We start from the raw sequence: 25,811 nt of genomic DNA, 5'->3' as shown, positions 1-25,811 counted from the left end.
CCACTCCAAAGCCCTGACCACACGGACATGGTGGCTCAGTCCAGAATTCCCTGCACACCCCTTCCCACGCAGGGAGGGGCGGGCAGCAGGGGTTGCGGGGGCTGACTCACCGCCAGAATCCAACACTGGTCACAAAGCCTCACAGGGCATCCACACCCACCCCGGGCTTAGCCCTGCCTGAGCCGAGCAGGGTGTTCACATGCGACTTGCCTGTCGTTCTTGCCTCGGATGAGACCTCCAGCCTGAGACAGAGGATGTTAATTCCACCCCCCCACCGCCCATCCTATTGAAGGATGTCAGACCATTTAGGCAGAACTTGGGGTGACCACAAAAGACACAGGCACCTGTTAGCCCAGCAGTCTTCCTGTGGGGTGTCCCTGGGGACATACAGACACATTCACAAGAGTACAGAAGCACTGACAGTTTTGAAGACGTCACTTTCCAGCCCCTCTGTTTTAGGTATTCTCTCCTAAAATCGATGTGTCTGAGCATACACTGGTGGTTTCCAGTTTTCCCACAAAACAAAGAAGGGCCTTGCCCCTCCTGAATCGGGTTGTGGTACATCTCCTCAGTATGTAAAGTGCTCAGCACCAAACAGAACTGCAGACTCCAGCTATCATCCAGGCCAAGCGTGGTCCACACAAATGACAAGTCCCTGCGAACTCTGCACCTGACTGCCTACCTCCCATCTATCTTGTGCTAAGAATGCAGATGTCTCCAGTACATATTAATGTATACATTTGAACTGAAAAATGAAATCCAAAGTTTTCCTTTTTTTACAAAAAGTTATGATCTAGCTATTTGCTTTTTTGCTGAATTATAAGGTGGCTATTTTCTGTAAATTAAATAACCCAGATCTGCAACTTCAAGGTTTTGATGAACAATATTTAAAGTGTATACGTCATATTCAATACTCCAGACATTTTATCCTTTATAACTATGTAAACTTGTGATGTAACATTTTGGACATCAATCTCAAATGCTTAATCATGAAAGCATTTTAAAATGCTTAAAAGTATTTGAAAGGCGACATGGTTTTCCAAAATTCTTTTCAGTTCAGTTCAGTCGCTCAGTCATGTCTGACTCTTTGCGACCCCATGAATCACAGCACACCAGGCCTCCCTGTAGTCAAACAAGAAACGTTGAAGGCCATTGCCTGAGTCCACCCCTCACACTTCAGTAAGGCACAGAAGAGGACTGGTCAATAGTGACTGATGGGGACAGTTTCCTCAGAGCAAGAGTTGTCTTGTGAGCCTGCTCTGTGGCCCTGGATCCTCGGGAGAGAGTGACCTCAGCCCTCTGGACAGATGCTTACTGCACAACAGGAATCTGAGTCATGGTGACAAAACTAACTGGAACCTCTCAGGAAGGCAGCCCTCGAGGGAGCCTGACATGAACCCAGGAGCTGGAGACACTGTGTTGATGCCTGGAGCACATCAGCAGAGGCCCGAAGGTGAGCGGCTGGATGAGGGCAGAGAAGGCAACAGTGGGGAAAACCGGGCTTCCACCCAAACAGGAGAAGGATGAGGCTGCAGGCCATCTTTTGAGGGCCAGGTGCGCCTACGAAGGCAGCAAGTATGATTTTGTCTTGGAGAGCCCTCCAACCAAGCAGTCTTCCTGCCAGGGCCTGGGCAACCCCAGGAGAAAGAGGCTGGAGGTGGCTCCTGGAATGCAGAGCTTGAGAAGGGCAGGTCATAAGCTGTCAGCTAGAGATCGCATCTCCCCAGCCATGTAAAGGTGTAACAGGGACCCCAGGAGGACCCACAAATGCCCATCACAAGAAAATGAGCCAATGTTTGCACAGGGGCCAGACTGTAACAGTCCAGGCAAGAAGGATCTTCCTGCTCTCTGTCACACCTCTTCCTCTGCTCCAGCCCCAAGGAGCCGGAGGCTGCACGGTTGATAGAAAAGTAGGCGGAAGCGAAAACAGTGAAGCTGGCCACAATGTTCCCCTGAGTCCTGGTGGAGCTGGGAACAGGGAGAGGCTTTAAAGTGGGTGGGAGAGTGAAGCTCTGGGATTAGACTGGACTGGACTTCTTAATACACTATTTGACATTGTGTGATAATAAGATAAAGTGATGAAATCTACCAAAGTTGGGATATGACCCAGGCTAGTGGAAAGACAGGCTGTGGAAAAACCATACATAGTTACGTTTCATCTTTCACTAGCTTCCCATAGACTCAGACTCCACAAGGCAGGGAGGGGGTGGTCAAAGCCTGGTGCTCATGGTTAGGCTTCAGAGAAAGCAAACCTCCACAGGTGATGTCAGGTAGAGAGAAGAACAAGGCGAGGGGTCCGTGCTAGAGGAAGGTGATGGTGCAGGTGCGGCAGGGCGAGAAGGGTCACCGAGCGGCTTTGATTGCACAGCGTGTGGCGGGACGGGGGGGGGGGAATCCGGGGGGGAGCAGCGGGCAGGGTGAAAACTGCTCCAACAGCATCCCCACCCTCAAGCATCCGCCCAGTTTAGTAACCATGAGTCACAGGGGGCCATCTGTGACATGTGCCAAGACTGTGGTACAATGTGTTAGAAGAATCTGGAAGAGAGACTTCACCTGAGATGACTGAACCTCTGAGTTGGACTTTGAGAGATGGGAGGCTAAAGATGCTGAACAAGTTTATGGAAGAGAATGGCAGACTTGCTGAGTCCTGGGAGATGCCCACACAGCCTTGCTAACCCTGTGGTCTCCCAAAGCCCAGACAGCACTACCTACCAGCACAGATCCATCTGCCACTCTCCGGAGCCCCAGCTTCTGAGCTGTCACTGTGGTCACCTGGGCTTAGGCACCCAGATGAGTTGGGGCCGCAGGCGGAGCTTTCAGACGTGCCTGGCAACCTGCCCTGCTAGGTCCATTCAGTCTCCATTCTTCTTAGCTCCAGAGCCAGTGTACCCACAGATGCAAACATGTGTACATGTCCACATACACACACATGCATGGTGACACGTGTACACACACTGCAGATGCTACTTGTCTCAGGGAGCAAGCTCTTTGAGAAGAAGCAGAGTCAAGCACAGGCAAATACCTTTTGCCTCCTAGTCCCTAATTCACCAGACATAGCTGTTTTGATGAAGGCAGCCAACGATGAAGAAGAAAATAGCCCAGACTCATCCCACCCCCTAGGGAAGGCTTGGGTACAGACAACTGCCGAGTCTTGCCTTGACTGTCTCCCTCCACCACATGAGCCCTGTTAACTTCTTGTCCCCTCAGCATTCTCTCTGCCTGCAGAGGAGGCCATGGCCATCTCAGGTCTCAGTGGCCTGGAGGTGCTCAGCTCTCCATGCTCGTGCAGGCCCCCCAGAGTCCAGACTTGGACGTCTGGTTCCCCCATCTGTCCAGCCTGTGGAGAGAATACTACTCTCTCCACGAGAGCACCAAGAATCTCCTGTGTCAGTTCTGGGAAGGAGCAGCCCTGTGGGGAAGGGCGGTTGACCAAGTGATGTGCACTTTCCCTGAGTTTGACCTTCTCTTGGGCTCACTCCCATTTCCACCAGCATGTCACCCCATGGGAGTATTGTTCCCCTGACTGCTCTGAACAAGAACACTTGGTTGTCTGGAAGGACCTTGGTGCTCATTCCCAGTTACCTGGACAATGAACTTGCTGGCACCTAGGGCCCCAAATTTCCTGGAGAGGAGAGCCTGGGCCAAGGTCAGTTGCCCAGAGTCATGGGTCTCAGGGGCTCCAGATGCTGGGAGCTGGTGTCCTTGGACACCTCTGGTAAGTGCTGGACCCCAGGGCCAGCCTGCATGGAGCTAAAGTGGTCTGATTGCTGCCCCCAAAGACATGGTTTTTCTCTTGCTTGTTCTATAAGAAGAGACCTTCAGGAAGGACAGAACCCCTATGTGGAAGTGAAAAAGTTTGCCAACCCAGAAAACTTCCCAAACCCATGGGCCCAATGGAGAATGGGGGCCTTTGCTCCGGGACTCCTTATAATTTTCCATTCTCCGTAAAACCTGTCCCTTAGCCCATGGACTAGGACATCTGCCTCCACCCTGGTGCTTGATACACTGTGCCCACCAACAAGCCAGCTAACTGTGCTATAACAAGGTACTGTCGACTGACTAGCTTAAACAGTTCAGGAGTCTAAGATCAGGGTGCCCATAGGGCAGGGGTGGTGGCTGCCGGGGGTGGAACAGAGCAAGATTTCCAATACTGTTCTTTGGTGTTGTGTTGGGAACAGAAGTCTCGGGTTTATCTTTGTTTCCGTCTCTACCCAGGCATAGCTGGGAGTGGTTACATAATGTTGTCACTTAACAATTGTGTGATATGTGCTTGTTTCCTGTACACCAGCATCCCCAGTGCAGTCTGTGCATCTAAGATCCAGAAGGATGAAGTATTAGGACTTGAAAGACCACCAGGGAAAGACTAGAAAGTGTTTGCTGCCCTTAAGGCTCTGCTTGCCTAGAGGAGAGTCACATAGGCTTTAAACAACACTATCACAATGTGTTAAGTCCCCTGATCAAGTGATGCTTTGGGGGTCCCAGCAAGGGACCAAGGAAATGGCAACCCACACCAATATTCTTGCCTGGAAAATCCATGGACAGAGGAGCCTGGTGGGCTGCAGTTCATGGGGCTGCAGAGAGTCAGACGCAGCTGAAGTGACTGAGCAGGGATGGGAGCAGAAAGGATTCCCCACGTTTTGGGTGATTAAAGTGGGGCCTGGAGAGTCAAGGTGATGACAACTCTTTTTTTTTGTTTGCTTATTTTCTTGTTTGTTGGTTGGATGCCAAGCCCGGGAGAGGCCCGAGTACTGCAGTGCTCTGTCTCTCTTTCCAGAGTCGGGTCTGCACATGGGGTTGCCTCCCACCCTTTGGTAGCCCTGACACTCAGCATCCCCAGAGAAGATGCTGGCAGGGCTGCCCTCACACTGGCTGAGTACCTGGAGCCGTACCAGGCAGTCGATGCCCACCCTGTACTGGAGCCACCTGGACAGTGTGGTGGCCTTCCGGGGGTCGGGGGGTGGGGTGTGCAGGGGCAGGGAGTCCACCTGGTCTGGTCTCCCGGCCACAGGAAGTGACAGCTCCTGGGCTCCTGTCAGCAGCTGTTGCTTGGTCTGCATGGCTGGGATAAACAGGCTGATGTCCTCAAGGCGACCTCCCTGACTCAGAGAGTTTGGGAACTGAGGTATTCATTCCCTAGGGGGCAGGGAGGAGGCAAGGACAGGACTTGAGCTGCTGACTCACCCTCTCTTGCTATCTCTCTGTTCCCATTCTTGAGGAATCAGGAGAGAACTGGGCAATGAAAGCGCTCTCTGTGAAGGACAGGTTCCAGGACAGGCTCTCATGCCGCCCCTCGCCTCTTCCAGATGGCAGCCGCTTGGGGCACTGTCTCGCCTTTGTGAGACAGCCTTCCTTACGAGGCCTCTGGGTGGTCAGGCGAGCTAGGGAGGGGAGAGATGACCCCACAGGGTGCCAGCTGGAGGCACAGCTAGGTAGAGTCACCACAAATATTTCTGGGGTGACATATGAATTGTAAATATTGGAGAAGGAAATGGCAACCCACTCCAGTGTTCTTGCCTGGAGAATCCCAGGGACCGGGGAGCCTGGTAGGCTGCCATCTATGGGGTCGCACAGAGTTGGACACGACTGAAGTGACTTAGCAGCAGCAGCAGCAGCATGAATTATAAATAAACGAGGTGGGGATAATAGCAGAAACAGCCTAGAACTTTAGTGAACAGAGGAGCCTGAAGGGGCATTAGACAGTGCACAGTCTCAGCCCATGGACAGGGCCGGCTTCTTGGGCAGGTGACCTCCACAACCGTATAGGGCCCCACCCTCAGAAAGGCCCCACTCTTGGTTTAATGCTCTGCTGCTACCATCTTGAAATTCACAATAATTTTCTGACAAAAGACCCACATTTTCATTGCACACTAGGCTCTGCAAATTATATAGCCAGTCCTGTCCACAGCCTTCCAGGTGAAACACAGAGTCCAAGAGGGATCATGGCTGCTCAGGGTCACACTCCTTGTTTGTTATAAAGTAGTAGTGACAGTGTTAGTCACTCAGTCGTGTCCAACTCTTTGTGACTCCATGGACTGTAGGCTCCTCTGTCCCTGGAATTCTCCAGGCAAGAATACTGGAGTGGGTTGCCATTTCCTTCTCCAGGGGATTTCCCCGATCCAGGGCTCGAACCCGTGTCTCCTGCATCTCAGGCAGATTGTTTACCGTCTGAACCACCGGGGTTTGTTATAAAACCTGAATGGACCCCAGCCCTTTGTTCTTCTGTCACACACTGAATCTCACTCTGCCGATCGTCTCTGTTTGGGGCAAGAATGGCAGCCTCTTGACTCCTCAGCGCCGAGGCTCTGTGCTCTGTCGCTCTGTCCACAGAGATAGGCCATGGCATCCTGGGTGCGGCTGGGTGGTTGTTAGTTGTTGGCAGCCCCCAGCTAAGGGGAACTGGAGTTCAGGCAGCAACGTTGGAATCTCAGCTCAATCTTTCTTCCTTTCAACCTCTCTCTGACCATTTCAGATAATAGCACCTATTTTTAGCAATAACACGATGGTTAAAGATAACGTATGTCAGGAACCCAGGATGTCAGCTCGTGTATGTTTTGGAGAAGGAAATGACAGTCTACTCCAGCATTCTTGCCTGGGAAACCCCATGGACAGAGGAGCCTGGCGGGCTACAGTCCAGTGAGGTTGCAAAGAGTCAGACATGACGGAGCAGCTAACCCACCACCACCACTGGTAGGAATCAGCGCTCGTTCTCCAGCCTTCCTTCACCTGCAGACTGTCACAGCTTCTCACACCGCCGCATCTCTGAGTGGCAGGTGGGTTAAGAGAACGAATTTTGGAGCAGATAGAGAGATTTAAGCTGCAGTTCCACCATTTCCTAGCTGAGTAAGCTTGGGTCATTGGGTCATTTCCTTTATCTTGCTGAGCCTCAGTTTTCTCACATAGAAAGTGAGAATAATAATGGGATTCAGTGTATGGAGTTATTAGGAGGATTGGCATAGATCAAGTGCTCGATGAAGAACATTTTTGCTGTAGCTCTGCTGGGCCTGGCCTAAGGGGAAACCCCTGCCTTAGTTCTTGAAGCTGTCTTCTTGAACCCTCCTAGGCACACCATAATCTGGGGACCAACAGGATTGGCCTCGCCTTGAAAATCACCAGAAATGCAGAATCTCAAGCCCCACCCAGGCCTACTGCAACAGAATCTGCCGTGTAACAAGATTCCCAGGTGACTCATGGGCATTCACTTTTGAGAAGCAGTGTGACTTCCAGTGCATGCAGCTGGCCTCTCTTGCCCTGCCTAAGGGGAGATGAGTCACTTCCTAGACCCAGACAGAATTCTTCTTAAAAAGGCAGAGCCCAAGCCTGCCATGGTGGATTTGACTAGAATCTTGGGCCCTTCCTGAAGGTTTGCAATGTGGTTGGGAGACAAGGCAAGTAAGGCAGTGATGGGAAGGGTGTACTGAAGCATAAATGAGGGATAGTACGGCAGTGGTCCAAACAGGAAGTGAAGGGCCTGAATTAGGACAGGGCCAAAAGTGTGGGGGAGTGGGGCTGACTTGTAGAAAGTTGTCCATGTAGAATTCAGCAGACTTAGCACCCAGGTTACAGGTAAAATAGGATAAGGAAGGATCAGGGACAACTCTGAGGTTCTAGATGGAGATAATGGGATGATAATACATTGATAGAGACAAGTTTGGCCAGAAAGAGGAGAAGGGGGTGATGATTAAGAGAAAGGAGTTATGCTTTCCATTCAGGACACTGTAATTCTTTTTTTTTTTCTTAATTGAAATATAGTTGCTTTACAATGTTGTGTTAGTTTGTGCTGTACAGCAACTTGAATCAGCTATATGTACACATATATCCCCTCCCTAGGGAGCCTCCCTCTCCCCAGTCCTACCCGACTAGGTCATCGTAGAACTCCGTGCCTAGCTCCTGTGCTATACAGCAGCTTCTCACTAGCTAGCTATTTCACACATAGTAGTTTATATGTTAGGGGCTCCCCTGGTAGCTCAGCTGGTAAAGAATCTGCCTGCAATGTGGGAGACCTGGGTTCGATCCCTGGGTTGGGAAGATCCCCTGGAGGAGGGCATGGCAACCGACCCCAGTATTCTTGCCTGGAGAATCCCATGGACAGAGGAGCCTGGCAGGCTGTAGTCCATGGGGTCGCAGAGTCGAACACAAGTGAGTGACTGAGCGCAGCACAGTGTATATGTCAATCCTCGTCTCCCAACTTGTCCTACCCTCCCCTTCCTGCTCTGTGCTGGACACTGTGATTCTGATGGACAGGTGGCAAATTAGTTAAAGGTTTTCCATGAGAAGAGTGGGCTTCCCATGGCAATTAATTCCCATCTCTTTGCAGCACTCATTGTTCTGTGGAGTGCTTCAGGACACTGATGTGAAAAGGCTGTGGGTTCAAATTCTGACCCTCCCACTTAGGAGCTGTGCACCTTGTACAAGTTAACAAACCTCTCTGTGCCTCAGCTTTTACATGCACAAAATTACGTATCTCAGACCCCAGCAGAGAGGATTAAATGAATCAATATTTGTGATGTGCCTTAAACCATGCCTGGACCATAGCAAATGCTCAGATATTATCCATTATTATAATGGCCTGTTTATTTGAAATTGTGAGGTCCTTGGGGACAGGGACCTCAAATAAAATCATCTTTGTGTTGCATAACACTAAACACAAAGCAGGTATACAATATGGTCCATGACATGTGTTGTTCATTAAAGGTGGCCCAGTGGGCCGGTGTGGTATCTGTACACAGATGAGTACAGATGTTGTATCCCTTTACAAATGTTCATCCCTTCCCCACTCCTTTTTTTCTAATCACAACTTAATGACTTCTAGGTAATGAGAATCCATGCTCATTCACAGCCTAAGCTTGGCTGTGGGTTACTCTGGTAACTGAGCTGGCTCTTGGGTAAATCCACTCTCCCCAGAGGATGATACTGCCCCTTGAGCAGGGGCAGCCTGCCCTCTGAAGATTCTCTCGTTCATTTGACAAAGATTGTCTGTGTGCCAATCAATAATAATGATATTCACTGCCATTTCCTGAGGTCAGACACCAAGCTGAGTTTGAGTAAGACCAAGGCTCTGCACCTTGCTCTAGCGCTCACAGTCTTGTCAGGGAGAGAGACAGGAAGACAGGAGATTGTAAGAGAGTGTGAGACATGTGACATGGGAAGTAATACTTGCTGCCAAGTCTGCTCACTTGAGATGTGTCTTCTTCCAAAAGAGGACCAAAATGGCAGCCTTGAATGCATGCTGGTCCCACCCCAATGCTGCATACATTTTCTCTTTCACTGTCACTCTGGGCTTGGTGACACTGGTCAGGATTAAAGACTGGGAGCAAAAGGAAGGCAGAGGTCAGGTGCCAGGCACATGTGCATGGAGGAATTCAGGGCTGGCACAAATCTTAGTCAGAGTGTCTCAGGTCCTCTTTACTAGAAGCAGAGCTTGAGATCTGGGGAGAGTACAGCTGACTTATTGAGGGGGTACTTCTCAGGGAAATCTAAGGAGGGAGAAGGGACAGAAAACCAAGGAAGGAGAAAGAACAGAGCAAGAATGTGGTCTCAGCTGAAGTCTAGTCTCTTCCCAGATCCTCAGGGTCGGGGCTGAAGAAGCCTTGCCCAGGCAAGGCACACCCTTGGTCACTCAGCTGAGAAGGCAGGAGTCTCTGAGTTGTCAACAGCCAGCAGTTGCAGCATCTAGGTGGGCACACTGACCCAGAGAAGGGGACCTGGGTGTGGCTTCAACATTGCCAGCACAGGCAGGTACAAGTCCAAGGTACCAGCATGCCACAAGGTCCACTGACCCCCAGGATCACTTTGGTCTATCTGTGACCTCTCAAGCATGCACTTTGTGAACTGGGGTGTTCTACCAGGTTCCTGGAAGAATCTCAGGCCACACTTGGTATAGAGCTTGCTGGTGACCAACTCTTCCAAGTCTTTTCCACAAATGCTGCTGCTGAGCACATCTACCTCCTCCTGCTTGTACATCCAGAATATTCCTAAGAACCAAGACTTCGAGTGTTCAGGACAAGTTGGTTTGCCCCACATGATTGGATATGGACACCCTGGAAGTTAGAACTCAGAAGAGCACTGGAATGAAAGTCAGTCCAACTGGCTTGCTGTGTGACCTTGGGCAAGTCCCTCCAGCATCCCAGCTCTCTCAACTTTGGTTTCCTCACCTGAAAAATGAGGAACTAGACTAGAAAGTTTCCAAAGTGAGATATCCTAGAGAAAACAGACAGACAAAAGTATACAGCAGATATTAAAGTTACATCTGCAGTTCACACACTTCTGTAAACTGGTGTATGTAGTTCTGTGTGTAGAGAAAAAGGAGAGTATTTGCAAGCCAGAGTGCTGGGACCTTTTATTCATATGTATTTAGAACCTTTGCTGTTTGTACTTGGCCAGCTTTGGATGGCAAAACAGTCTATTCTCTGTGGAAATTCTGACTTATTTTTCCAGCTGGTCTGCCAATTGCCAAGAAATGTCATCTGAATATCATTATTTAATCGAAGATTAGTCCACGCCTGTGATATAGGCTGTAACTATTATCTTCTTTGATTCTTTACATAAGCACACATTTTCTTCCAGGATTAAACCTCACATTCATAGAGGTAAATACTACCCCATCTTTGACCAAATGGCCAGGAGCGTGATGAAGTAACCCATTGGGATTGTGACCCTCTATATCTGTGTGTGTGTGTGTGTGAGTGTTCATTGTATATATGCATGTGAGTGGATATATAAGTAAGTATGAGTGAAAAAAATACCTTTGGATTCATTTCTTACAGAAAGAAAGAGGACCTTCCTTGATCATTGGTCATATCACCACAGCCTTCTTACAGCTGATTTCCAGTATTTTTTTTCAGATCAGAGCATGTGAGAAATAAAACCCAGCCAAGCCTGCTGGGAGGTAAAGGGATGGACCAGACTATTTGCAACCCAGTCATATTGCAGATCTCTTGGGAAAAGCAAAGGAGGAGAGGGCAGGGAGGGCATGAGTTCAAGCTGTAAATGTTGGCTTGGGTGTTGGAAAACTCTAGACTGAATGACCTTAGGAGGCTCCCACTTAGCCCTGGAATGTCTCCAGCCTTCTTAAGCTCCATGTGACATCTAAGCTAATCTAGCGCTTTCAGTTTTTCCTAGGACAGTTTTCTCACTGTCCTTGGTCTAGCCAGTTGAGGTGATAACATTTCATTTCAGTTTCTTTTTTTTTATCAGGTTGCTCCCAGTAAAGCTGGGCCCCCACCTGCCCTCGAAATAGAGCTCATTACAAAGTTAGGACTAGCTCCGCAGTTCATGAAATCCCTTTAGATTCTTCCCTTTTTTTTCCAGGCTCTTGGCTTCTGCCTGGTCTTAGGGCCACACTATGGCCAAACATCTAACACCACCATTCCCAAATTATTAGCTAAATGATTATCTGCCAGAAAAAGAGAGTCCAGGGACAAGGCCTTGGACCTCCTAGGCTGCGTGACTGTTCCCATACACCATAGTGAGGGCAGAAGAGGTCACTGGCTTCATCTTTAGGAGCTGTAGGGACAGAAAGCCTGGACCTAACAATCGGGAATTCTCAGGACTGACTTTTTCTCCTCTCCACTTCCTTTCCTTAAACTTTTTCTATTTCCAAAGGCAGTTCGTGGACGTGTGTTTGGGGGTGCATCATGCTCAGTTATGTCTGACTCTTTGTGAGCACATGGACTGCAGCCCACCAGGCTCCTCTGTCCATGGAATTTTCCAGGCAAGATACTGGCGTGGGTTGCTACTTCCTACTCCAGGGGCTCTTCCCCACCCAGGGATCAAACTTGCATCTCTTGCATCTCTTACATTGGCAGGCAGACTCTTTACCACTGGTGCCACCTGGAAGGTGCAGTTCACGGATGTGTCAACTCAGGATCATAAACATCAGGATGATCACGTGCACGCCGCCAACACTTTGCCACAGGCCTGTCCTGTTGTAGGCCCACAAATACATTTTTTGAATTAATGAATGGGGTGAGTGCATGAGTGCATGGAGTGGGTGGATAGATGGAGATAGATTTCAGAATAGATCTTCAAGATAATCTTCTTTGGAAAGGGTAGAGTTGGGAAAAGTCTTTCATCTGCATTTGCTACACTGTTACAGACATTAGTGTTTCCTACCCTACTGAGTGATCCAATCTTCAAATCAAATTGGAAAGCTCCTTTGAGGTTCCTCTGGGTGCATAAATGAAAGTTGGAGGAGGAACAGAGGCAAATGGGAAAGGAGTAACCAAGGTGAAGGTCAGACCTCAGTTCCCATTTGAGCTATATGTATATTTCAGGTCTTTCCCATACTACTCCGCACATCTCTCCCCCTGGTACTCCCACAGGTAATGATGGGGGAAGATGACTCGATGGAGAAGATAACCAGAAGCCCAACTGGATTTTTTTTTTTTTTTTTTGGTCCAGTTGCTCAGTATAGAGTGACTCATAAGAACTCCAGACAAGGAAGACGAGGGAAAAGGAGTCTAGCAGTTCAGGGGAGGGTTGGGGGAAAGAACAGGGGACCCTGGAGGCTGGGAGAGAATGGGAAACATGTTTTGTAAGATTTCCAAGATTTTTGGGGGCTGTTGTTAAGGACTTTTTCGTAAGACCTGTTATCCTGCTGGGGTTTGCATCACTATTTGATCTAAGCCCCAACAGGACGACTACATCTGCTACTAAGCTGTGTTGTAAATGTCTTTAATTTTTATATTTCATCTGAAGGGAGTTGTTAAAGTGAGTTTACAGGGTGATGGCTCTTTGAATAAAGGCCATCAATACTGGAGCAGGGCTCTGTGTGACACTTAATTTTCGCTCTAATAAGCCCTCCTAAAACATTACAAGATTTAGAAGAGGTGTGTGTTTTTTCCCCCCTTCCTTTCTTCCTTTCTCCTTTAACTTTCCTCTTCGCATTTTGCCTCCGCTCCCAATCTCTTGTGCTCTCCTCTCCTGCTTTCCTTGAAGGACACATTTGAAGAGAATATTTCTGCCCAGATGACACCACTTCTCTTTTCACTGCCAGCCAGATGTGCTCTTGACTTCTGAACAGGAGAAATGTTTCTTTGAAGTTTTTCAAAGACGTTGCTTTTACTTAGAATGTTCTTCCCTTTTCTTTCTCTCCCTTATGTTTAACTGGTTGGGAAGCCCTGAGAGGGGTTTTCACAGGGGCCTCTTTTCTTTTCTTGGGGGCATAAAAGGACTGGGATCAGAAGCACTTTATTCCCAGAGAGCCTTCTATCTTCGGCCCCAGTGATTCCAAGTATTTGCTGGTGGAGCCGCTGTCCCCCAAAGCAAAAAGAAGACAGTATCTCATTTATGCCGGAAGCATGTTTCTGAGATGAACAGAATAGTTCTGTTGAGGGTGCATGTTTCTGAACATCTCTCTATCTTCCATAAGTTTGGATAAAAGAGGCTTTTTCTTTCTGGCTATGGTGCAGTGGCTCAGAAGGTAAAGAATCTGCCCACAATGTGGGAAACCTGAGTTCGATCCCTGGGTTGGGAAGATCCCCTGGAGAATGGCAAGGCACCCCACTCTGGCATTCTTGCCTGGAGAATCACCATGGACAGAGTTGCTTGGCAGGCTACAGTGCGTGGGGTTGCAAAGAGTCGGACACGACTGGGTGACTAAGCATACATGCGGTCACGGAGGCTCAGATACTCCTGTTCAGTCACTAAGGCACTCACTGTTCCTCCCCACCTCCAGGAGTTTGCCCAAGTTCATGTCCAGATGCCCGTGCCTTGGCTTGAAATTTTGTTAAAACAAAGATCGGTGATGGGAATTCAGGGGACACTTCAGAAAAGTATAGATTGGCACCCAAAAAATAGATCAGAAGCCCCTCTGAAAACAAGAAGAGAGCTTTTTTCTGTCTTTATCTCCCTCAAAGCAGCATAGTTCAGCATGCTACCGGGCAGACCAGTGTTTTAAAAGGGAACTGGGAAGAGTTAGTGCTTCAGGAGATGTAGTGACAGGAAGCTGCAAGATCCATTTGGAGAATGGCCCCATCTTTAATATGACATATTAGGGCAGAGGATTTGGAATATGAAATCCTGGTTAAAGTTCCAGCTGTGTGCAGACTACCTGTGTCTCTACCCTTTGAATGTAACTTCCAAAAAGGTGACATACTCTGGGGCCTAAAAGAATGCCTGGGACTCAGTAAGCACATGGTAAATCTTTGTTGCCTTTGTGAATGTGTCTGTCTAGCAATAGCTGTGATTCTTTGGGAGGAAAGGGCATTCTAGACTTAGAATTTTTTGCCTTAGAATTTCTCAGAGGAAATAGTTAACAGTAAGGCCCCTACATATGAACCTTCAAGCTATGAACTTTCAAAGATGCGTACGTGCATTCACATATCCAATCATGTGAGTTACTTCACAATGCTGGTGTGCACCCTCTTCAAGTGGTTGTGCTTCTGTGGACTTTGCTGTACAGTACTATATAGAGTATAGTAGTACAGATCTTTATTTCAAGCTAGATCTGCAAGAGGAGGACTTCTTTGAATGACTTGCTGTGCAACATAAGGAGCTTACTAATGAAGACCTAATGGAATGGGAGGCCCAGGGGAAGGATGGAGAGAGACAAGAGGAAGAAGAAGTAACCGAAGAATTGAAGAGGTTCACAGCACAGGAAATGTCAAGGGGATCTTGTTTATCTGAGCAGGTACTGTTAGTTTTTGAGGCGAAGGACCCAGCTGTAGAAGGATACACGAAAGTTGCAGCAGCTGTTAAGAATGCAATCAGTGCTACTGTGCATCTGAGAGGAGAAATAAAGAGTTACTACCCAGACATCACTGGATTGTTCTTTCAAGAGAGTAGATAGAATTGAATCCAGCAAGGAACCAGAACCTGTGCCATCAGCATCAGGCGTGAGTGAAATTGCCCCTTGCCCTGCATCTCCTATTGCTGACGATCCTTCAGCTCTCCCATCTCCCACCTCCTCGCCCTCCTCCAGTCAGTGACTCTGTTCTTCCGATGCCAGCCCCTGTATGCTAGCTGTTATACTGTACTTTTCAAGGTGCCGTACTATAAGATTAAAAATGTTTTACTTTTCTGTGTTTATGTATTATTTGTATGAAAAGTATTATACACCTATTACAATGCAAGTACTATATAGCCAGTTGTGTTAGTTGGGTACCTCTGCTAACTTTGTTGGACTTCCGCACTCTCAGATTGGAATTTGCTCCTATATAGGGGACTTACTCTATTTGGGATTATCAGATAACTTCTTACTCCATCAAAATACTTATATTTCTGAGGTTGTTGAGAAAGATAAATAGATTTGGTATTGTGGATTTTGTGTTTGGTTTGTGTAAAAATGTGTTCATTAAAACCCAGAAGTGTTTGTGTACACATGCACGCACGAACTGGTTTCTGTCTGTCTTATGTGAAGTGTGTTAATGCTACAGATACTCACAGTCAGGCACTCCTTTGACTAACTCCTGGGGACTAACAAAGACCCATGCCACCTCCCAGCTGCCTGAAATCATACTACTCCTCCAAGTGACTGGGTGAGGTAATAAGTTATTCTCCAGTCTCTCTTCTTACCTACTTACCTGTGTTCTTAGGGGCAAGTTTCATATATGACTTTAATTTCTGAATTTTGGTGAAATCCTGAAATTACCCTAGTGTACCTAAAAAAATGAGGCCATCATATTTCCCAACCTCCTTTAGAGTTACTAATCACATTGTCCTAATAATATATATTATAATATATTTGATATATAATTATCATATATATATAATAAATATAGCATATTATGAGGATGGTATGATTAGTTCAGGACAGCAGACTGTGAGGAGAAGTGATGCTGATCACCTCTCAGTCAAGTTAGTTGAAGGTCTTTATGCCTCTTCTGTCCCTCTGTTTCTTCCTCTTCTTTAGCATCTGGAAGGCCACATCCTTCAAATGGTACAGAAAAACAGAACAGGACCTCTTTCAGGCTGGGTTTCTGAGTCTGGGATGTTCAACATAAGCAAGTAAAAATTTGTTACATGGCATATTGAGATTTCAAGAATCATTTGTTATTGCAGCATAACCTAGCATATCCTTACTAACATGCCTTTGGTCCTCTGCCCAAGCTATCAAACCAACAAAGCTGATGGCTCCCCTTTCTTAAAGTCTCTCACATCTGTTCCTTTCCATTTCCACTGCCAAGATTCCCAGTTCACACACCCAACCTCTCACTTGTACACTTGCAGGAACACTGCACCACCTCTAAGCCTCCAGCCTCTCCCACTCTATTCCTTCCTCCTACCTCATTTTCAGATCCTCAAACATAGCTTAGCATCATGCCACTCTCCTGCTCAAAATGGCTCCCCTTTGCCTACAAAAGAGTCCAAACACTGAAGCCAGAGCCACAAACCCTTCTGTAATGAAAATGTAATCCTGTTGTTCCAGCTTCTTTTCTCAGACCCCTCATCCTACCTCTGATTGAATTAATCACTCTCTCTCTTCATGCTCCCATGCTGCCTTTTCCCACCTCAACTATTGCTGTTTTTCCCCCATAAGTCTTATCTCTCTTTATTCCATGCCCCAGTTATTCCTACCTGACAAAGGCTTCAGGGCCATTTCCTCCATGACATTCTCTCTCTCTCTTTTTAATTTTTATTTTATATTGGAGCATAGTTGATTAACAATGTTGTGTTAGTTTCAAGTATATGGAAAAGTGATTCAAATTTATATGTACACACACACACACACACACACACACACACACACACACACATCTATTCTTTTTCCAAATAGGTAATTACAGAGTATTGAGCTGAGTTCCCTGTGCTATGCAGTAGGTCCTTGCTGGTTATCTATTTTAAATTTAGCAGTGTGCACATATCCATCCCAAGCTCCCAGCCTATCCCTCTCCCCCACCCTTCCTTCCATAACCATAAGTTCTCTAAGTCTGCAGGTTTGTTTCTGTTTTGTAAATATGTTCATTAATATCATTTTTTTAAAGATTCTGTATATAAACTATGTTACATATTTGTCTATCTCTGACTTCACCTAGTGATAATCTCCATGTTGCTGAAAATGGCATTATTTCATTCTTTTAAATGGATGAGAAATATTCCACTGTATGTATGGACCACATCTTCTTTATCCATTCTTCTGTCATTGGACAGTTAGGTTGCCTCCATGGCTTGGCTGTTGTAAACAGTGCTGAAATGAATATTGTGTGTTTCGTGTAGCCTTCTGAACCATGTTTTTTCTCTGGATATATGCCAAGGAGTGGAATTGTTGGATCTTATGGTAGCTCTGTTTTTAGTTTGTTAAGTGAAGTCACTCAGTCATGTCCAACTCTTTGCGACCCCCCATTGACTGTAGTCTACCAGGCTCCTCCATCCATGTGATTTTCCAGGCAAGAATAGTGGATGTGGGTTGCCATTTCCTTCTCCAGGAGATCTTCCCAACCCAGGGACTGAACACCGGTCTCCCGGATTGTAGGCAGACGCTTTACCATCTGTGCCACTAGGGAAGTCTCTTTAGTTTGTTAAGGAAGCTCCATATTTTTCTTCATAATGGCTGTACCAATTTATATTCCCACCAACAATGTAGGAGGGTTCCCTTTTCTTCACACCCTCTCTAGCATTTATTGTTTATAGATTTTTTGATGATAGTCATTCTGACTGCTGTGAGGTGGTATCTCATTGTATTTTTTAAAAAATATTTATTTACTTATTTATTTGGTTGTGCTGGGTCTTGGTTGCACCACACAGAATTTTGATCTTCTGTTGGAACATTTGGAATCTTTTAGTTGCAGTGTGCAAAATCTTAGTTGCAGCATGTGGGATCTAATTCCCTGACTGGGGATCAAACCCAGGCCCCATGTACTAGTAGTGCAGATTCTCAGCCACAGGACCACCAGGGAAGTTCCTCATTGTAGTTTTGATTTGCATTTCTCTAATGATTAGTCAAGGCTATGGTTTTTCCTGTGGTCATGTATGGATGTGAGAGTTGGACTGTGAAGAAGGCTGAGCACCGAAGAATTGATGCTTTTGAACTGTGGTGTTGGAGAAGACTTTTGAGAGTCCCTTGGACTGCAAGGAGATCCAACCAGTCCATTCTGAAGGAGATCAGCCCTGGGATTTCTTTGGAAGGAATGATGCTAAAGCTGAAACTCCAGTACTTTGGCCACCTCATGTGAAGAGTTGACTCATTGGAAAAGACTCTGATGCTGGGAGGGATTGGGGGCAGGAGGAGAAGGGGATGACAGAGGATGAGATGGCTGGATGGCATCACGGACTCGATGGGCATGAGTCTGAGTGAACTCCGGGAGTTGGTGATGGACAGGGAGGCCTGGCGTGCTGCAATTCATGGGGTCGCAGAGTCGGACATGACTGAGTGACTGAACTGAACTGAATGATTAGTGATGTTGAGTGTCTTTTCATGTGCCTCTTACCCATTTGTGTGTCTTCTTTGGAGAAATGTCTATTTAGGTCTTCTGCTCATGTTTTGAGTGGGTTGTTTGTTTTTTTTTTATATTGAGCCACATGTGTGGTTTGTAAATTTTGGAGACTAATCCCCTGTCAGTCACATCATTTGCAAATATATTCTCTCATTCTGTGGGTTGTCTTTTCATTTTATTTATGATTTCCTTTGCTATGCAAAAGCTTTTGCTTTTAATTGGGTCCCATTTGTTTATTTTTGTTTCTATTTCCACTATTCTAGGAGATGGTTTGGAAAAGACATTGCTGCAATTCATGTTAAAGAGTGTTCTGCCCATGTTTTCCACTAAAAGTTTTATAGTATCTTGTTTTACATTTAGGTCTTTAATTCACCTTTTGAGTTTATTTTTGTGTATGGTGTTTAAGAATGTTCTAATTTCACTATTTTACATGTAGATATCCAGTTTTCCCAGAACCATTTATTGAAGAGGCTGTCTTTTCTCCATCACATAGTCTTGCCTCCTTTGTCATAGATTAAATGACCATAAGTGTACGGGTGTATTTCTGGGCTTTCTATCTTGGGCTCTCTATCTGTTTCTACCCTCAGCTTTCCATCTATGTTCTATTAACCTATGTTTCTGTTTTTGTGCCAGTATCATGCTATTTTGATAACTGTATCTTTGTGGTATAATCTAAAGTCAGGCAGCCTGATTCCTCCAGTTCTGTTTTTCTTTCTTAAGATTGATTTATCTATTTGGAGTCTTTATGTTTCCATACAAATTTTAAGATTTTTTGTGTTCTAATTCTGTGAAAATCCATTGGTAATTTATTAGAGATTGCATTAAATCTGTAGATTGCCTTAGGTGGTGTAGTCATTTTGATTTTTTATTTTTCCAATCCAAGAACATGGTATATCTCTCCATCTGTGTGTGTCTTCTTCAATCTCTTTCACAGCACATGATAATCTCTCTTTCTAGCTCCCTCACATAAAAGTGATCCTATCTGTCTCTGAATTCCTGAAGACCTGGTCCTTTCCTGTCACAATTAACCCCTACCTCAGAGTATTACTTGTGTTTCACAGAGAAAGTCTAAGAACTCTTTATTTGCACCATCCTCATCTAATTCACAGTGACTAGCTCAAAGCCTACACACAGTAGGTCTATAAACTGCTGAAGAATTTACAAAGAATGAGCCAATAGCTCAGAGACCTAGTAGGAAGGAAGCTCTTTATTCTACTGTGTATACTAGCTTATCGAGTATTTAAAACTGTTATTTTGAGAATATTCTGATTCCACAGCTTTAGAGTGGATCTCCACAATGTGTATTTTAGTAAGGACACAAGGGGATTCTGATGCAAGAGATCTGCAAACCACATTTTGAGAAACACTGAAGTATACAAATGTGTGAGTACGTGTTAGTGAATGCTCTCAGTATATGACTGAAGTGCGATGGTGGTTTGGGTCATCAGAGTGCGATCTTTTCCAGGGATGGCAAATACACTTTATCTCACTTGTCAACACCAATACATTTGCTGGGGCTGTCCAGAGTGCTGTTTAAAGTAGGTCTCTAGGGCCACATCTGGACTGCACAGGAAAAAGTCCTGTGATTGATGGATGATGTCTGCTGTAGGACCAAGAAGGAAATGTGGCGGCCTGTGTGCCAGGTGTCAGCCATCACTGCCAGCTCCTTGTTTTGGAGACAGTGAGCCAGGACATGGAGATGGGGATCAAAGGATCATCTGACCCTTAATCCAGCCTGCAGCCAGAACTGACATCAGCCACTGACTCCCTCAGGTGACTTGGTGGCAAAAGAAAATAAAATCAAGATGTGTAATAAAAGGCATCAGTCAACAAGGAGCTACAAGTTGTTGGAGTGAACATTTGTTGTTTACATCCAAGCCTCCATTGCCCCCCACCATTCAACGGCAACTTGATTTTCCCCTCACGCACGCGCCCCTCTCTGTTCTGTTCTGTTCCCACTGGATGTGGCGCGGCCACACTCCCTGTTCTGAGGTGGGCTCTGACGGGCTTAGGCCAAGCAGCATATTCTGTCTCCCCAGGAGCAGGAATGGAAGAGAGATTCCCAGGACTCTTGGGAGCTTGAGGAAGACCCTCTCCTTACTCCTTGAGGAGAGGTATGAGGGTGTGAAATTAGACCCGGCTACAGTAATGCTGGGAGGGATTGGGGGCAGAAGGAGAAGGGGTTGACCCAGGATGAGATGGCTGGATGGCATCACGGACTCGATGGACGTGAGTCTGAGTGAACTCCGGGAGTTGGTGATGGACAGGGAGGCCTGGCGTGCTGCGATTCATGGGGTCGCAAAGAGTCAGACACGACTGAGCGACTGAACTGAACTGACAGTAATTTTATTACCATAACAGGAGGAACTGCAGCTGCTAGGGGGCCACTCTGAGCAGTTGAGGATGATGCCAATACCACTGAGAAAGAGAGACGAGAAAGAGGGAAGTGGGTCCCAGGTAACATTATCTGGGCCACTGGATAAAGTCTGACATAGCGTCAATCTTACCACTAGACTATTCAGTTATATGCACTTTCTTTGTTATCTAACTAGTTTTTAAGTCATTCATCACCAAATGAATCCTATCTACCAGTTCATTGAAAGAAGATGGAGATTCAGTGGTATTTGGCCCTAGCATAGGCCAGACACAATTGTGGCAGACTCAACGCCCCACCTGGAGTCCATCTTTGTCTAACTGTGCACACATAAATTCACTTCATTCCTTTGGTGCTTCTGCTGCCATTACCCTGGAGTGAGCCATTCATTTCAGGAGGAAAGGAAACAGAGGGAAGTCAGTCCCACAAGGTGGTTTGCTCTGGGCCGCCAGCCTTGCGCTCTGCTTTCAGCACCTAGACCTCATCTGAGTCACCGGGCAGTAACGCCTGAGCTTTCATTACTTGCATTGGTATTGGTCTTTGAAGGTGAAAATTGCTGAACATCAGTGTTTTGATTCTTTTGAACTTAGGAGCATGTTATTACACATATAAAGTAAAAAATCAATAGCCACTGAATTATAAACACTAAAAGTGGTTGGCTCACGCATCAGCATATAGATATATAACAATTGCTTTCATGGGACGGAATTTAAATTTATGTATTATAAAAGATCCTATTGTAGGGCTCTCATAACTAGAATATTTTATTAGTCACCTTTTTTACTACAGCCCCAGCTAAAAAGAAAAATTTATTTCTACACAAACTTACTTGTCTATGTGGGGTTTATTCAAAATCACATGTATAGAAAACACTTTGAATGAAAAAACACTCAAACATAAAGACACAGGCCTCTATTGTGGTTCTTTTTTCTTCCCTCCATTGGTTATCATTTCTCTTCTAAATTAAAGGTGAAATTGATGAGAATTAGACTGTCTGCAAGCTGGAAAAGCAATCACTTAAATAATGACATTCAAATAGATCATTTGGTATCATGTAAATGTCAAGTGAGGGTCATTTTTCAAAATAACACCTTTGTTCAACTGGGTCAAGTGTCCAGACACACTGTGTCCAGCTGCAGTGGGTAGATCCCTCCCTCTTACTTTCTGTTGGTCCTTGAACAGAAGGGCACCGCCTCTCATTAGAACATCCTGTGCCCTATGTGTGTGTGCACGTGTGTGAGTCTGTGCAAGTGGGTGAGTATGGGGAAGGGAGGAGTCAGCTCAAGAAAGAGATCTTCCACTTCTTAAAATGATACTGTTAATTTCTTCAGTTTGGGAAAAAGAAAAGGTTGTCAAGATGAAGAAAAAAAAAGAACAATTTCTTTCCTCCCTTTTGAAATTCAGCCTTATGTCTTTAAACCACCCTCTGCTCTTTTCATCTCTCCACCAAAATCGTGCCGTCTGGTTTCTTACCTTATGAAATATTATCGACCAGCTTGAAATGAAAGTGGGCTGTAAATTAATGCAAGCTCCCATCGGACGGGTGGGGCTGGAAAGCCACAGCTTTTAGAATGTTAAATATTTATGGTTATCGTTTGAACCAAAATATGAACTTGTACAAAGAAGAGCATGATGCAGATCACATTGAAAAGGTTTGCCTCACATTATGTCATAGAGAAATTTCAGAAAACTAGGCCTGGTGCGGATCGTGCAATTCGGCTATGAGCCCATAAAGACTCCCAGAAGAGAAATGCAGGACTGGGTTGCAAATGACTGGGAAGAGCCGCCAGTCTCCCTGAGGAGCGTTTCCCTTGTTTCCCGGTTGAGAGATGAGAGGCTCATTTGGAGGATCCACTTTCCCATCCTTACATCTGGCTGAGTTCTTCATACTCTCCATGTGACCCCCGTCGTGGAAACGAAAGTTGCTTATCAAGTATTCTTCTAAAACTCATTGCTATGGATCATTTATTGCAGACAGTAATTGCTTTGTCTTTGTTATTTTTGGACCTTTTAATCCCTAAAGTGGGAGAGTCTTAGTCACTCAGTTGTGTCTGAGTCCACCAGGCTCCTCTGACAATGGAATTTCCCGGGTTAGAATACTGGAGTGGGTTGCCATTCCCTTCTCCAGGGGATCTTCTCAACCCAGGGATCGAACCCAGGTTTCCTGCACTGCAGGCAGATTCTTTACCATCTAAGCCACCAGGGAAACCCTAAACCTGAATATTTAAGATTTGTTGTTAGTTACAAATCTCTCAGCAACTGCAGATTTGTAAAGGTTTGAAAAAATTTTTTTGAACATTTTTACTTATTTATTTATTGGCTGTGCTGGGTCTTTGTGGCTGCAAGGGCTTTCCCCTAACTGTAGCGAGTGGGGGCTCCCCTCCAGTTGTGGAGCACAGACTTCTCATTGCAGCAGCTTCTCACGTGGAGCCAGGCTCTAGGACACAAGGTCTTCAGTAGTTTTAGTGCCTGGGTTAAGTACTCGGATTCCTGGACTCTAGAGCACAGACTCAATAGTTGTGGAGCACGGGCTTAGTTGCTCCATGCCAGATGGGATCCTCCTGGACTAGGGATTGAACCCACATCTCCTTACCTCAGTGGATTCTTTACTACTGAGCCAGCAGGGAAGCCCTGAAGATATTTTGAACATAGACAAATACTGTAGGAGAATAAACTGTGTTCTCTTTTGGACTTCATCACCACAAGGAAGTGAATTTACTTCCCAGGTCTAGCAAAGAAACACAAAATAACTCCAGGTATGCTGTGACCAAAAATATTATGAAGAAAAATCAATAAATTCACAATGTAATTTGAAACCAAAGAGTGGCAGGTGAGTTTAGAAACCCCTGCAAAGGCACAATATAAGGATGTCCCAGAGATATGAGCTGGGTTCTGAAAGGATCAGCACTGTATACCTTGTGTCATACTCCACTGAGATGTGTCTGCCTGAGAGGCTTCAAAACCTTTGCACTCAAGGTCAAATAATACTCATATCCCCATCTTAATCTTAAAAGAAATTTAAGTGGCTTATAAAGATGTAAATATTATTCCAAGATTAAGTAACTGTTACATAAGGTTTAAAGTTTGAGACAAGGGAAAATAGGGTCAGAGAAGTAGGGTGGCATCAAGAAACTAAACTAAACACCCACAGTTAAGCATTCAAGTTTGAACTACAGGCGGTGGTAAATTTCCTCTGCGCTTCCCAGCAGCCACCATGAGGAGGGAAACATGAAAGGCCATGGAAATTTAGTCTGTAAAGTAAAAATAAGCCAGTTTTTCAAGGAAGCAATATAATCATTGCTGGTACTGAGACCAATCCGGTAGCTCTCCCGAGGGTCCTTGTAAAATAATAGATGTCATCTTCTGCAGCATCAATGATCATAGCAATAAGCTTCATAGACTATGTCTTATGAGAAGAGGAGGCTATGTTTTTTGTCAAGGGCACACAAGTAACTGGGCTTCTGAAGATGCTTTCAAGGTCTGTCTGTAGGTTGGAGTAGGAGAATTAGTCTTTCTGAATATTGCAGTCCATCAATCTTACACTTGTACAAAGTACAAATGCAGTCAGATAGGACTTGACTAAGTTCTTGAATTAGCAGTGTTTTGAAGGTTCAGAATTCTGCAGTGAGGTCACACATCTTCTTTCAGAGTAAGCTGTCTGTAAAATGGCATGTTAGCCCTCACCAAGACAGTGGATATGATATGGTTTTGTGGAGGTCCTGTTATTGATAAATGGATTAAATTGGTCTATTATAGTGATAAGTGATAAGATTGCTTTGTTGCTAGCTAAACCTCAAAGGACTTTTCTTCCTCTTAATCGTGCAATGAGAGGGCTTTTATAAGAGTAAAATGGTAATGAGATGTATTATTTGTCTGCCAGAACCCCTACCTTTCTCTGCAATACAATCCACCCCATTTAGGACATTGTTCCTCCTCCTCTCTCAAATCATTTATTTGTAGCTGGGGTCAAAAGCCATAGTCCCTTAGCCCTTTGACCCGTTGATTTCTCTAAGAGTGGTACCTGATTCAAACAGGGCCAATCAGAATTCTTCCCTGAGATGTTTCAGACTAGAGCTAAAGAAAGGGCTTCAGGCTATCTTTGGTGGTAAAATTGTTAAATAGGGGCCCCGGGAGCTGTCAGCAACCACAGTCTTGGTTGTCTGAAGGCAGCCAGTCTGCATAGAAGGTGATGAAAGATGGAGAGAAGCAAAGAAAAGGCACAGACCTGGCACCATCATGGCCCAAGGTCTCTGGGCATCTTTTAGACCTTTTATGATTCCCCTGTAGCCAGTTAAAGTTGAGTTTCCACCACTTTGCAACCACATGGCTTGACTAGTTCACGCTCTTACCTTTCCTCTAAAACCTTTCCCCCAGTTTGAATAAACACAAGTAAGCAGATTATCCTGAAGCTCCCCCAGGAATGTTTTATACATGTTTTCCAGAGGGGGGTTGCTCAGTTAGGAGATAGTTTGTGTTCACATAGCTTATTCTCAAGAATTATACAAATAGTAAGATGGAGAAGAGGGTGAATTCCAGGCTTCCGGGCATCAGCTTGGGCCTCATGTTCTACAGTTTCCAGCCCAAAGCTGACATCTAACACAGCTTTACTGTGTCACACACAGAATCACAGGGCTCCCTGACCTTAACATATTTCTAGCAAGTGTTTAATTTAGGCTGTTTGACAGTTTATATGATTTAGAGCCAGTTATATCTGGACCAACAGTCAAACTGGTGTTTTCATAGTCATTGTAAATTGGGACAGTCTCCCCTTAAGAACCATATCTCTCCAACTTCAGTTACCAAGTAAGAATGGGAGGCCAGATTTTTGTGTTAGGTATCATGGAAATTAATGAATTAACAAACTGGTCTATAACCCAAGAAAACACATTTTAAAATTATTTATATGGGAGTTAGTAACTGGGAGCTAGATCTTTGTCATAATGTTCACTGATTTTAAAATGTTGCTTTTCCAGCATTTTTACATCCTTGACAACAGAATATAATTGATACTAGATGGGGGACTATAGTTGCAGCATTTCTTTCTTAATAATGCATAAAGTGATAGG

This window comes from Oryx dammah, unplaced genomic scaffold (genome assembly GCF_014754425.2).
Source record: "Oryx dammah isolate SB20612 unplaced genomic scaffold, SCBI_Odam_1.1 HiC_scaffold_1, whole genome shotgun sequence".
Taxonomy (NCBI): Eukaryota; Metazoa; Chordata; class Mammalia; order Artiodactyla; family Bovidae; genus Oryx; species Oryx dammah.
This window is presented reverse-complemented; position numbering follows the sequence as displayed.